The sequence below is a fragment of the Molossus molossus genome, unplaced genomic scaffold (assembly GCF_014108415.1).
Source record: "Molossus molossus isolate mMolMol1 unplaced genomic scaffold, mMolMol1.p scaffold_m16_p_18, whole genome shotgun sequence".
NCBI classification, from domain to species: domain Eukaryota; kingdom Metazoa; phylum Chordata; class Mammalia; order Chiroptera; family Molossidae; genus Molossus; species Molossus molossus.
In genome coordinates, this window is record NW_023425353.1 from 15,096,298 (window position 1) to 15,107,249 (window position 10,952).

Here is a 10,952-nt window from a genome sequence, read left to right on the forward strand (position 1 = left end):
CGTGATCCACTCACGCCATGAAACACGGGTGAGGAGGCAGAGCTGGGCCGCCAGCCAGGCCTGTGTCCAAACCCCACCACCACTTCTGGCTGTGGGACTCAGGGCTGTGGCACTTTGTCTCTCTGCGCCTCGCTTTTCCTTCTTGTAAGAAGAGTTTAAGCCCTGGCCAGTTTGGCTCAGCAGTTAGCGCGTCGGCCTGCGGTCCAGAGAGACCCGGGTTCAGTTCCCGCTAAGGGCACGTACCTCGGTTGCAGTTTGTCCCCGGCCCTGGTTGGTTGTGCGGGTGGCAGCCACTCGATGTGTCCCTTTCACGTCGATGTTTCTCCCTCTCTCTCTCTCCCTCCCACTCTACCTGAACAAGAAATGAAAAAAAGAGAGAGTTTAATAACATTTCCACGAGCGTGAACATAACAGTGCCGAGAACACAAGTGCTAGAGAGAATCTGGCTGTTCTTCCTTTTCGCCCGCAATTCCCTATAAATGTTTTGTGTTCATCTCCATTAACTGTGTCCTGAGACGCATGTAAACAAGAAGGTGCCAAGAGAGTCCTTGTGCCCCACAGGTCCCAGCTGGGCAGAGGCTCACGAAGGAAACTGAGGTGGAATCACACGTGAGCCTCCACCACACTCCTCAGGGAAGGGCTGGGAGGGGAGAGGAGAGTGCTGCTCAACGTGCTAGCCAGCCTCCGAGGTGGCCCAGGGATTCTTGCCTCTTGGGACTCGCACCCACGTGTGGTACCCTCCCGTACTGGATAGGGCCGAGCTGTGTCACCGTCGGGACATTGCAAAAATGCTCTGACCTCTGCAGCTGAGGCATAAAAGACACGTGGCTTTGCGTTGCCCACTCTTGGATCCCTCTCTGGAGACGCCACGTCATGGGGAATCTCAAGCCACCCTGTGCGGAGAGCCAGAAGGTAAAGAACTGAGGCCCCCAGCCAACAGCCAGCCCAAACTGGCCAGGTCTGCGAGGGAGCTGCCTTGGGACAGAATTATCCAACCCTAATCAAATCTTCAAACGACTGTAGCCTCAGCCAACATTTGGACTATGACCTTGTCATAACCCATGAGGCTGCTATAACAAATATAAACTGGGTGGCTTATAAATAATAGAAATCTATTTCTCACAGTTCTGGAGGCTGGGTGTCCAAGCTCGAGATGCTAGCAGGTTCACTTTGTGGGGAGAGCCCAGTCCTGGTTCTTAGATGGCCATTGTGTCACTGCACCCTCACAGCAGAGGGATGATGGAGCTCTCTGGGGCCCTGTTCATGGGCACTAACCCCATTCATGAGAGCTCCACCCTCATGAACTAATCATCTCTCAAAGGCCCCACCTCCAAATACCATCACACCAAGCATCAGGATTTAACATATAAATTCGGGCAGGGACACAAGCATCTAGTTTACAGCAAGCCTCTTTTGAGACACTTGTTCTGAGCCAGAATTACACATCTAAACTACTCCTAATTTCCTGACCCATAAAATCTGTGCGAGATAATCAATATTTATTGTCTTTTTAAATTAAATGTATTGGGATGACATTGGTTAATAAAATTACATAGGTTTCAAGTGTATAATTCTATGATATATCATCTTTGGTGGTCTTTTTTTTGATTGACTGATTTTTTTAAAGAGAGAGAGAGGAAGGGAGAGGGAGAGAGAGAGAAAAAAAACATCAATGAGAGAGAACATCAATTGGCCACTTCCTGCATGCCCTGGGGATCAGGCCCACAACCTGGGCATGTGCCCTGATCGAGAATTGAACTGGCGACATTTTGATGCCATGGGTCAACGCGCAACCACTGAGCCACACCGGCCGAGCTTTGGTCGTCTTTTTAAGCTGCTAAGCTTTGGGGTAATTTGTTATACAGCAATAGATAACTAATACTCCAAGGCTGAATTACTAGATGGCCCTTGGATAAAGTTGGAAAGGTGGGGCACCGGTGAGCACAGGAACACACACGCTCCCTCACCATGTGCCAACCTCCTTACACAGTAAGTGACCAAGCAGACGGCATAAGATGCCAATACTGATTCTGAGGTTGGAGTATTACAGAGCTACTTGGTATCTACATTGCATGCCCCCCACCCCACCCCGGTGATCAGATCCCGAGATGTACAATGAGAGGAGTTTGCAATCAAGCACCTCAGACCCAGTGTGGGGCCCCTGAAATGGTGAGGGGCAGAGGGAGGGAGGGAGGGGGTGACAGGAGCAGCCAAGTGCATTGGCTCTCTCCTCCCCAGGTGGCCAACGTGCCTAGAAGTTTACCCTACTGCTCAGCCGAAACACCTGGCCTTTAAGGCTTTCCATCTCTCAGGAGTCCAGCCTGTAAAAGAGCCACACAAAATTCTCTCCTCCAAACATCGCTGGATCTCTCCTACCTCCTGCTTCAGCGCCACGAATACAGGTGCAAGTTGGCGCCGGGTGGAAAGCTATGCCCCTGGGAAAACCTAGATAACCTCTGGTTCTTGATGAAGGCGGTTTGCGTGTGAAGAAGACACACCCAGCGGTAAAGTACATGCTTGTTATAAGGAAATGAGGACGGAAATGTATGTGGTAGTGATTACTCCCTATAACCTAAAGCCATCCGGCTCTGGGAACATGTGTCCTCTGAAATATTTGGTGTTTTGTTTTCACTTTTTTACTTGAGATAACATCGGTTTATAACATTAAGTTTCAGGTGTGCAACAGTATAATTTGATATCTGTTCATACTACCTTGCACTCACCACCAAAAGTCTAGTTTCCATCCATCATCGTACACTTAACCCCCTTTACCATTTCACCCTCCCTCCCCACTCTGGTACCCACTGACCTGTTGTCTGTCTCTATGAGTTTGTTTTGTTGTTCTTGTTGTTTGTTCATTTGTTTTATTTTTTATATTCAACTTATAAGTGAAATTGTACAGTATTTGTCTCTGTCTGATTTATCTTACTTAGCATAAAACCCTCAAGTTTCATCCATGTTGTCACAAATGGAAGAATTTTACCTTTTTATGGCTGAGTAGTATTCCATTGTGCGTGCGCACGAGTGTGTGTGGGTGTGTGTGCGTGTGTGAGTGTGTGTATGTGTGTGTACACCACATCGTCTTTACCCAGTTGTCTATTGATGGACATTTAAGTTCTTTCATATCTTGGCTATTGTAAATAATGCTGCAATGAACACAGGGGTGCAAATCTCTTTTCTGAATCACATGGCCATTCTATTCTTGTTTTGCGGAACCTCCATACTGTTTCCCACAGTGGCTGCACCGGTCTGCATTCCCACCAGCAGTGCACCAGGGCCCCCTTTTCCCCACACCCTCTCCGGCATTTGTTGTTTCCTGTCTTTTTGATGATAGCCAGTCTGACAGCTGTGACATGATACCTCATTGTGGTTTTGATTGGCATTTCCTTAATAATCGCTGATGTTGGACATCTTTTCATGTGCCTGTTGGGCCACCTGTATGTCTTCTTCGGGAAGATGTGTATTCAGATCCTCCACCCACTTTTTTTTAATGTTTCTATTGACTTTAGAGAGAGGAAGGGAGAGAGAGCTAGAAACATCAATATGAGAAAGAAACATCAATCGGCTGCCTCCTGCACCACCTCCACTGGGGATTGAGCCCACAACCCAGGCATGTGCCCTGACCGGAAATCGAACCGGACCTCTCAGTCCATGGGATGACATTCAGTCCACTGAGCCACACTGGCCAGCTCAGTTTCCCCTACTGCTTTCTCTTTAATTGGGTTGTTTGTTTTCTTGTTGTTGAGAAGCATGAGTTCTTTATATATTTTGGACATTAACCCCTTATTGGACATATGCTTTACAAATTTCTTTTCCCACTTGGTAGACTGCCTTTCTGTTTTGTTGATGATTTCCTTTGCTGTGCAGAAGCTTTTAGTTTGATACAGTCTCATTTGTTTATCTTTGCTTTTGTTTCCCTTGTTGTTGAAGTTGAATCCACAAAAACACTGCTGAGACTGATGTCCAGAAGCTTAGCGCCTGTGTTTTCTTCTATGTGTTTTATGATTTCAGGTCTTCTTTTCAAGTTGTTAATCCTTTTTGAGTTATTTTTGTGTGTGCGGTATATGATAGTAATCTAATCGTATTCTTTTGCATGTGGCCGTCCAGTTTTTCCAGTACCATTTATTGAAGCCAAGCATCTGTTGTTGTTTTTCGCGTACAAATTAACCATTTTATTCCAAACTTTTGTTTTAATGTTTACTCTTTGTGCATGTGGGCAGAGATGGATGGAGTAGAATAGGAAGTAAAAGAACTCACTTCCAATCATGGCATAAGGGATGGGATCCCCACCAAGCACTGGCTGGTCTTAATCAGCTGGGCAGGAGATGGGGATAAACCCAACCCCTGACTAGGGTGCTGGGAGAAGCAAAGTCTATACACCACCACACATGTATTTTATCCCATTGGGGAACATGGAATCCTAATGCCCCACTGCAAGGTCAGTATTGAGAGGGATTTCAAGTGTCAGGACACTCTGGTGCTGCGTCATGGGGAATGCCAGGAAGCCTCATGGCGGGGAAAGTCCCCAGGACTGGGGGTGTATGACTTTGGGCAAGTTCTTTAGATTCTCTACAGTTGTATCAGTAAAACGGGAACAATGATCCCAGTAAGTCCCTGTATATTGAGTATCAACCACACACCAGGCAGTAGGTTATAGTTATCTATTCCCCAAAATACTACTATCTGATGAGAAAGTGGAACAACTTGTTAGCCAATTGTCAAGCTGGAATTTGGCCTTAAGTCTCTCTGACCCCCAAACGGATGCTGCTGACCACTGGGATACACTACCTCCTGCCTCACAAGGGTCAAGTTGAGCAATGCAAGAGACACCAATGTGTCAACCATAAGTGACAATAGGTATCAAGGCTGGCTGTTATTTTTAACTATTAATACTAAGAGGATTATAGAAGCTAAGATCATAACTTCTAGCAAATGACAGTCCAAAGCAGACAAGTGCTGTATACAGATGTTTATAATATGCACACAAATGGGGGGAAAGTAAACCAAAATATTAACAGATGAGCGGAATCTAGAGAAATAAAGGGGACTAATGTTAAACACAAAGAGACAGCTGGCACACCTGTTCAGTTCGGTCCTGCATACCCGTCTGCTGAGATCTCAGTCGTTTTTGCTGGTCTTTAAGAGAGCAAGACTCACAAGTGAGTGTTGATGAATCATGTGCACAGAGGGACAAAATCTCAATCAATATTTTCTCTGAGCACTTCTCATCAAAGGCCTGGAGGCTTAGTTAAACTAACAAGCTATTATCCTTCAACAAAGAGTCTAAATGGACCCAAGACAATGAGTTTACTACGCTCTCTCTGTGGATTTAGATCAAGGTTGGCCTCTGCAATGAACTTCAAGCACTGATCCAGTGGCCAGGCGCATAGGCAGAGGCATCCAAGAGTGCAGACCGAGCTGGGGCAAACCCCAGAATGAAGCCGTGACAGTGGGCTTATCACATGAGTTTTCTGTTCGGGAAAATCTGTCCTCCGACCTGGTGACAGGGATCCTCCCAAAGGCAGCAGGAATTTGGTTGCAGAACCTCCCCAGAGCCCTGCTTCTCCCTGAGAGAGGGAAGGAGACACAAACTGCCTTCTCCCAGAAACTCTGCCCCTGATTCGAGTGCTGGAAGTGTACTGCCCAGCCCACTTGGCAGGGTCAAGAATGTCAGTACGACTGAATTCTGAAATATTAGAATCTTGGAATCATAGGTTCTTAGAATCATTGAATTCCATGAATTCCTCCAGGGCATGGGCATTTCTTATTCATATCTGCCCCCTCATGGCCTAGCACACAGTCTGGCACAGAGAGATAACAAAATGAAATGTTTTTGCAACCCTAATATATTCAGGGGCCTTCCTGGCCCAGTCCCTACAAAGTCACATTCAAAAGGTCCAGCCTCTGAGAGAAAATAACAGCCAGCCCAGATACCTGTTGTCACTTATGGTTGACACATTGGTGTCTCTTGTATTGCTCAACTTGACTCTTGTGAGGCAGGAGGTAGTGTATCCCGGTGGTCAGCAGCATCTATTTGGGGTTCAGAGAGATTTAAGGCCAAATTCCAGCTTGACTATTGGCTAGCAAGTTGTTCCATGCTCTTGGCTGTGTGTCTGTTTGTATGTAACCATAGTTTCCTCACCTTAGAAACAATGCCTGTCTCACAGGTTGTGGGGATTCCACGAGATAGTGCATCATAAGGGCATAGCATAGCATGTCGTCAGTGCTTAAAAATTAGATCTGACTGGTCTTAGTAAATTAATTTATTTTTTTTAATCCTCACTCAGGGATATTTTTCTATTTTGTTCAGACAGAGTGGGAGGGAGAGAGAGGGAGAGAGAGAGAAACATCGATGTGAGAGAGACACATTGACTGGCTGCCTTCCGCATGACCCCAACCAGGGCTGGGGACAAACTGCAACTGAGGAACGTGCCCTTGACCAGAATCAAACCCGCAACTCATTGGTCTGCGGGCCAGCGCTCTAACCACTGAGCAAAACTGGCCAGGGCTAAATTAATTTTTTTTAATTTTTATTAATTTATTTTTGTTACAGATGTTTCTTCTTTTCTCCCCCCTAGATACCCTCCTTCCCATCCCACCCTTCCACACCCCCAGCATTGTTGTCTATGTCCATTGGTTACACATACTTTAATAAGGTCCAAGGTAGACTCTGGTTAGTGCTACACTGGGAGGAATTCAGAAAGGGAGAGAGAAGTGGGCATGTGAGAGGAGCCGAGGCCTTGTGGATGAGGAGGCAGCGGCAGAATGTATAACGTCGGTCCCACTACCAGGTGCTGCTGGGAAAGGTGTGCTCATCTTGAGTTCCCAGCTCATTTCAATCACAGTCTTGGAAGGATGAGAGAAATGTCTGCAGGTAAAACTTTACCAAAGATGGAGGTCATTAAGAGGAAAATAGTAATGATGATCAATTATTAACTCTCATGAGTCATGGAATCTAAAACACACCAGTATCTCGTACCACCAAGAAAGAGCAAAAGCCACAAATTGACCACTGACGGTGTTTGCTTAGCAGCATCTGTAAACCACATCAGTTTTGGATTTGGTAAAAGGTGGAAACAAATGTGCCCTGAGAGCCTGTGAAGTATGGTATTTGCCAAGCTCTGTAATAATGATGATGTGTTTTATAAGCACTTTTCACTGAATCACCACAATTGAATAGGTATAATAGAAGCCACTTGACAGATGAGGAAACCGAGACACAGAGCAGTGGAACAATTTGCCTAGTGTCCTACAAACTGGTAAGTGCTGAAGCTGGCAATCTGATTCAGAGCTGCCTGTCAAAAAGTCCAAGCTATGTAGCAAGCGATACACAAAAGACCTAAAACCCAGAACAGCTGGGTAGAGGGACAGGCAGACATTCTGTGGACTAGGTCAGATCCTCGGGATCCCTGGATGCCAGGGAAAGGTCTGGCCATCCCTCCAGGACTAGGTCAGATCCTTGGGATCCCTGGATGCCAGGGAAAGGTCTGGCCATCCACTCCAGGACTAGGTCAGATCCTTGGGATCCCTGGATGCCAGGAAAAGGTCTGGCCATCCACTCCAGGACTAGGTCAGATCCTCGGGATCCCTGGATGCCAGGGAAAGGTCTGGCCATCCACTCCAGGACTAGGTCAGATCCTCAGGATCCCTGGATGCCAGGGAAAGGTCTGGCCATCCACTCCAGGACTAGGTCAGATCCTTGGGATCCCTGGATGCCAGGGAAAGGTCTGGCCATCCACTCCAGGACTAGGTCAGATCCTTGGGATCCCTGGATGCCAGGGAAAGGTCTGGCCATCCACTCCAGGACTAGGTCAGATCCTTGGGATCCCTGGATGCCAGGAAAAGGTCTGGCGATCCTCTCCAGGATTACCCACTGAGCCCTACTGTATGGCAGGCACCATGTTGAACTGAGTAAGAGACAGAGTGGGTCTCGGCCTTTACAGAGCTCACAGCCAAGCCAGGAATTGGCAGCCGGCCAGACCTTCAGGGGGGTGCATGCCAGGATGAGAATTTGTGTAGGTCAGACGTGGGAGGCAACTTTGACCCAGTGCTGGGAGGTTGGGGAGGGTTTCCCAGAAGAAGTGACTTTTCATGATGACCCTAAGAATGGGTCGGAAGAGGAGAAAGGGGGTGGCCCAAGCCATGGTGCTCACCAAGCATCCCATGTGCTCCCCTACAGTACTCAGCCTCCCTCACAGTTAGGTTGGGGCCGTGTGACCAATATTGACCAATAGAGAAAGTGACCTGTGACACTTCCAGGCTGAGTTAAGAACCAGGTTCCTCTTGTAACTTTTTTTTTTGTATCAGTGACTTTGGGGGCCACTTCTTCAGATGGAGAAGGACCGTCCAACCCACACTGCACATTGCAGGAGTGAGGCATAAAATTTAATGTGTTCAGTGACTGAAATCACAGGGTTCATTTATTATTGCTGCATAACCTAACTGATCCTGATTAATCCAATAGGAAAGAGTGTTCCATGCTGGGAAAACAGACTGCAAAGGAAACATGGAAACTTGGAGGAATCGAATACTTCCTGTGGCTGGAGCAAGAGAACCGGGGGCTGGTGGCACAAGGCGAGCCAAAGAAGCAGAGGAGGCTCCCAGGGCCCTGCAGGCCATGTAGAGAGTCTGGGCTGCTGGGTCTCAGAATGAATTAAAGGTGGACATAGACCAGGTGACAGATGCTGGAGATATATGGAGATACCATGGCATGGAGTCCTTGTGGTTACCAAGTGAGATTGCTGGGTCAAAGTTGCCTCCAAGGTCTTGAGCTTGAGACAATGGGATAATGGTGATGTGCTCAACACGGAGGGGAAGTCCAAACAGAAACTGATTTATGGGGGGCGCTGATGGGTCCGACTTGGAACACGTCGAGGCTGAGGTTCTAAAGAAGCATTGTGCAAGGGGATTCAGGAAACAGGACTTGATTCAGGCGCTGTCCTCGGCTTGCCCTGGGGGCTGCAATTCCTTCCTGCTTCTCCGTTGACAGCAGGTTCAGTTAGACATACTCTCTAGATTAAGGTTTCTTATGACAGCCTGGATTTTCCTAAATGCTTTTAAAGATCAATTAATTGCACTAATTTATCCCTCAGCTTTTTCTGGAATGAGCTCCTAAGACACAATTAGACAGCTGTTATTAAACCTATGGAACAGCTTCCTGAAAGCAGCCAGCAATGAGATGGTGTGATTCCCTTTGGGGCCGCCCCATAAGGGAGTTGTGAGAAATACAAAGAAACAAAGGTACAGATTTCCAAAATGGCAATAGAGTGAATGGAAGATACACAGACCGTCTCCCAGGACTAAACTGGAATTACAACTAAAATAAAGACAAATCAATGGGAAAAAGCAACACAAAAGCAGCTTGCGAGGATCATATAACCAGGGACACAAACTCGATCCTGGTGGGATTGTGGAGGCGTGAGAGGGGGGCTGGGAGCCCATGGACAGCAGCAGCCTTAGCCGTGAGCAGCGCCCTTGAGTTAAACTCCCAAGCAGCTCCACAGCGCAGAGCCTGGACAGACAGTAAAATAGCCACAGGGACTCACCTTGGGCTCTGGCAGAGGGAGGGCGGACTGGACTGGAACTGTGTCGGGACACTCGGGATTTGGAGGGGGCTCAGAGCTTTTGTTGAGTTGCAGCCACGCAGGACAGTGGCTATATTGCTCATTCCCAGGGCTCTGGGGAGAGGCGGCAGCCCCTCCCTCGGAGATGCAACCACACCCAGGTGGGCCATTGAAATGCAAATTGAGGCTCATTAACAGGGAGCATCTGCACAAACCTCCGGAAATTCCCCTTACACTGAGCACCTGAGGGAGTTTTTCATTCAACTGAATGAAAGGCTTTTCACATAACCGCTACAGATAGTCTCCAGGCAAAAAGCTAGAGGATAACTGTACCATTCCTGGGCTAGCAACTCTAACCAGGAAAGTAAGACTTAACGGTGGTGTTTAACGTGGGTCCTCCCTCGCTCATCTAAACCCAGGAGAGGGAGTCACAAACAGCAGAACACCAACACTCACAGGGAAAATTTGGCAGGCTCCAAGGCCCACTGTAATAGCCAAAATGGTGAAACACAGAAACAAAAGCCAAATGAAACAACAAGAGACCTCTACCGAAGATGAGATAAATGTGGAGCAGTTATGCAAGTTAACAGACCTAGAATTCAGAGCCATGATCTTGAGGAAGCTCAACAGCATGAGTAAGGACATAGAAATGCTGAAAATCAACCAATTGAAAATTAAAAACCACAAAGAAGAAATCAAGAATGACATATCAGAAATAAAGAACGCATTGGAAGGTCTAAACAGCAGAGTAGAGGAAGCTGAGGAACAGATCAGTGAATTAGAAGACAGGGTACAAAAAAATCAACCAATCAGAAAACCAAAAGAAAAAAACAATTAAAAAACAGGAAGACAGCTTAAGAGAACTGTGGGACAACTGGAAACGTAATAATATTCGCATCATAGGAGTACCCGAAGAAGAAGAAAATGAGCAAGGGTTAGAGAATATATTCAAAGAAATAGTGACAGAAAACTTCCCTAATTGGGTGAGGGAAGAAGGCATTCAAGTTCAAGAAGCACAGAGAACCCCAAGGAAGAAGAACCCAAACAGGCTCACACCAAGACACATAGTAATTAAAATGCCAAAAATCAAAGACAAAGAGAGAATCCTAATGACAGCAAGAGATAAGCAACAGGTTACCTACAAAGGAACCCCCATAAGGCAATCAGCTGACTTCTCAAAAGAAACACAACAGGGCAGAAAGAATGGCATGAAGTAATCAAGGTCATGAAAAACAAAGATCTGAATTCAAGACTACTCTACCCAGCAAAGCTGTCATTCAAAATAGAAGGTCAAATAAAGAGCTCCCCAGACAAAAAAAAAAAAAAAAAAGGATAAGGGTATACATTAGCACCAAACCAGCATTGCAAGAAATGTTAAAAGGACTGCTG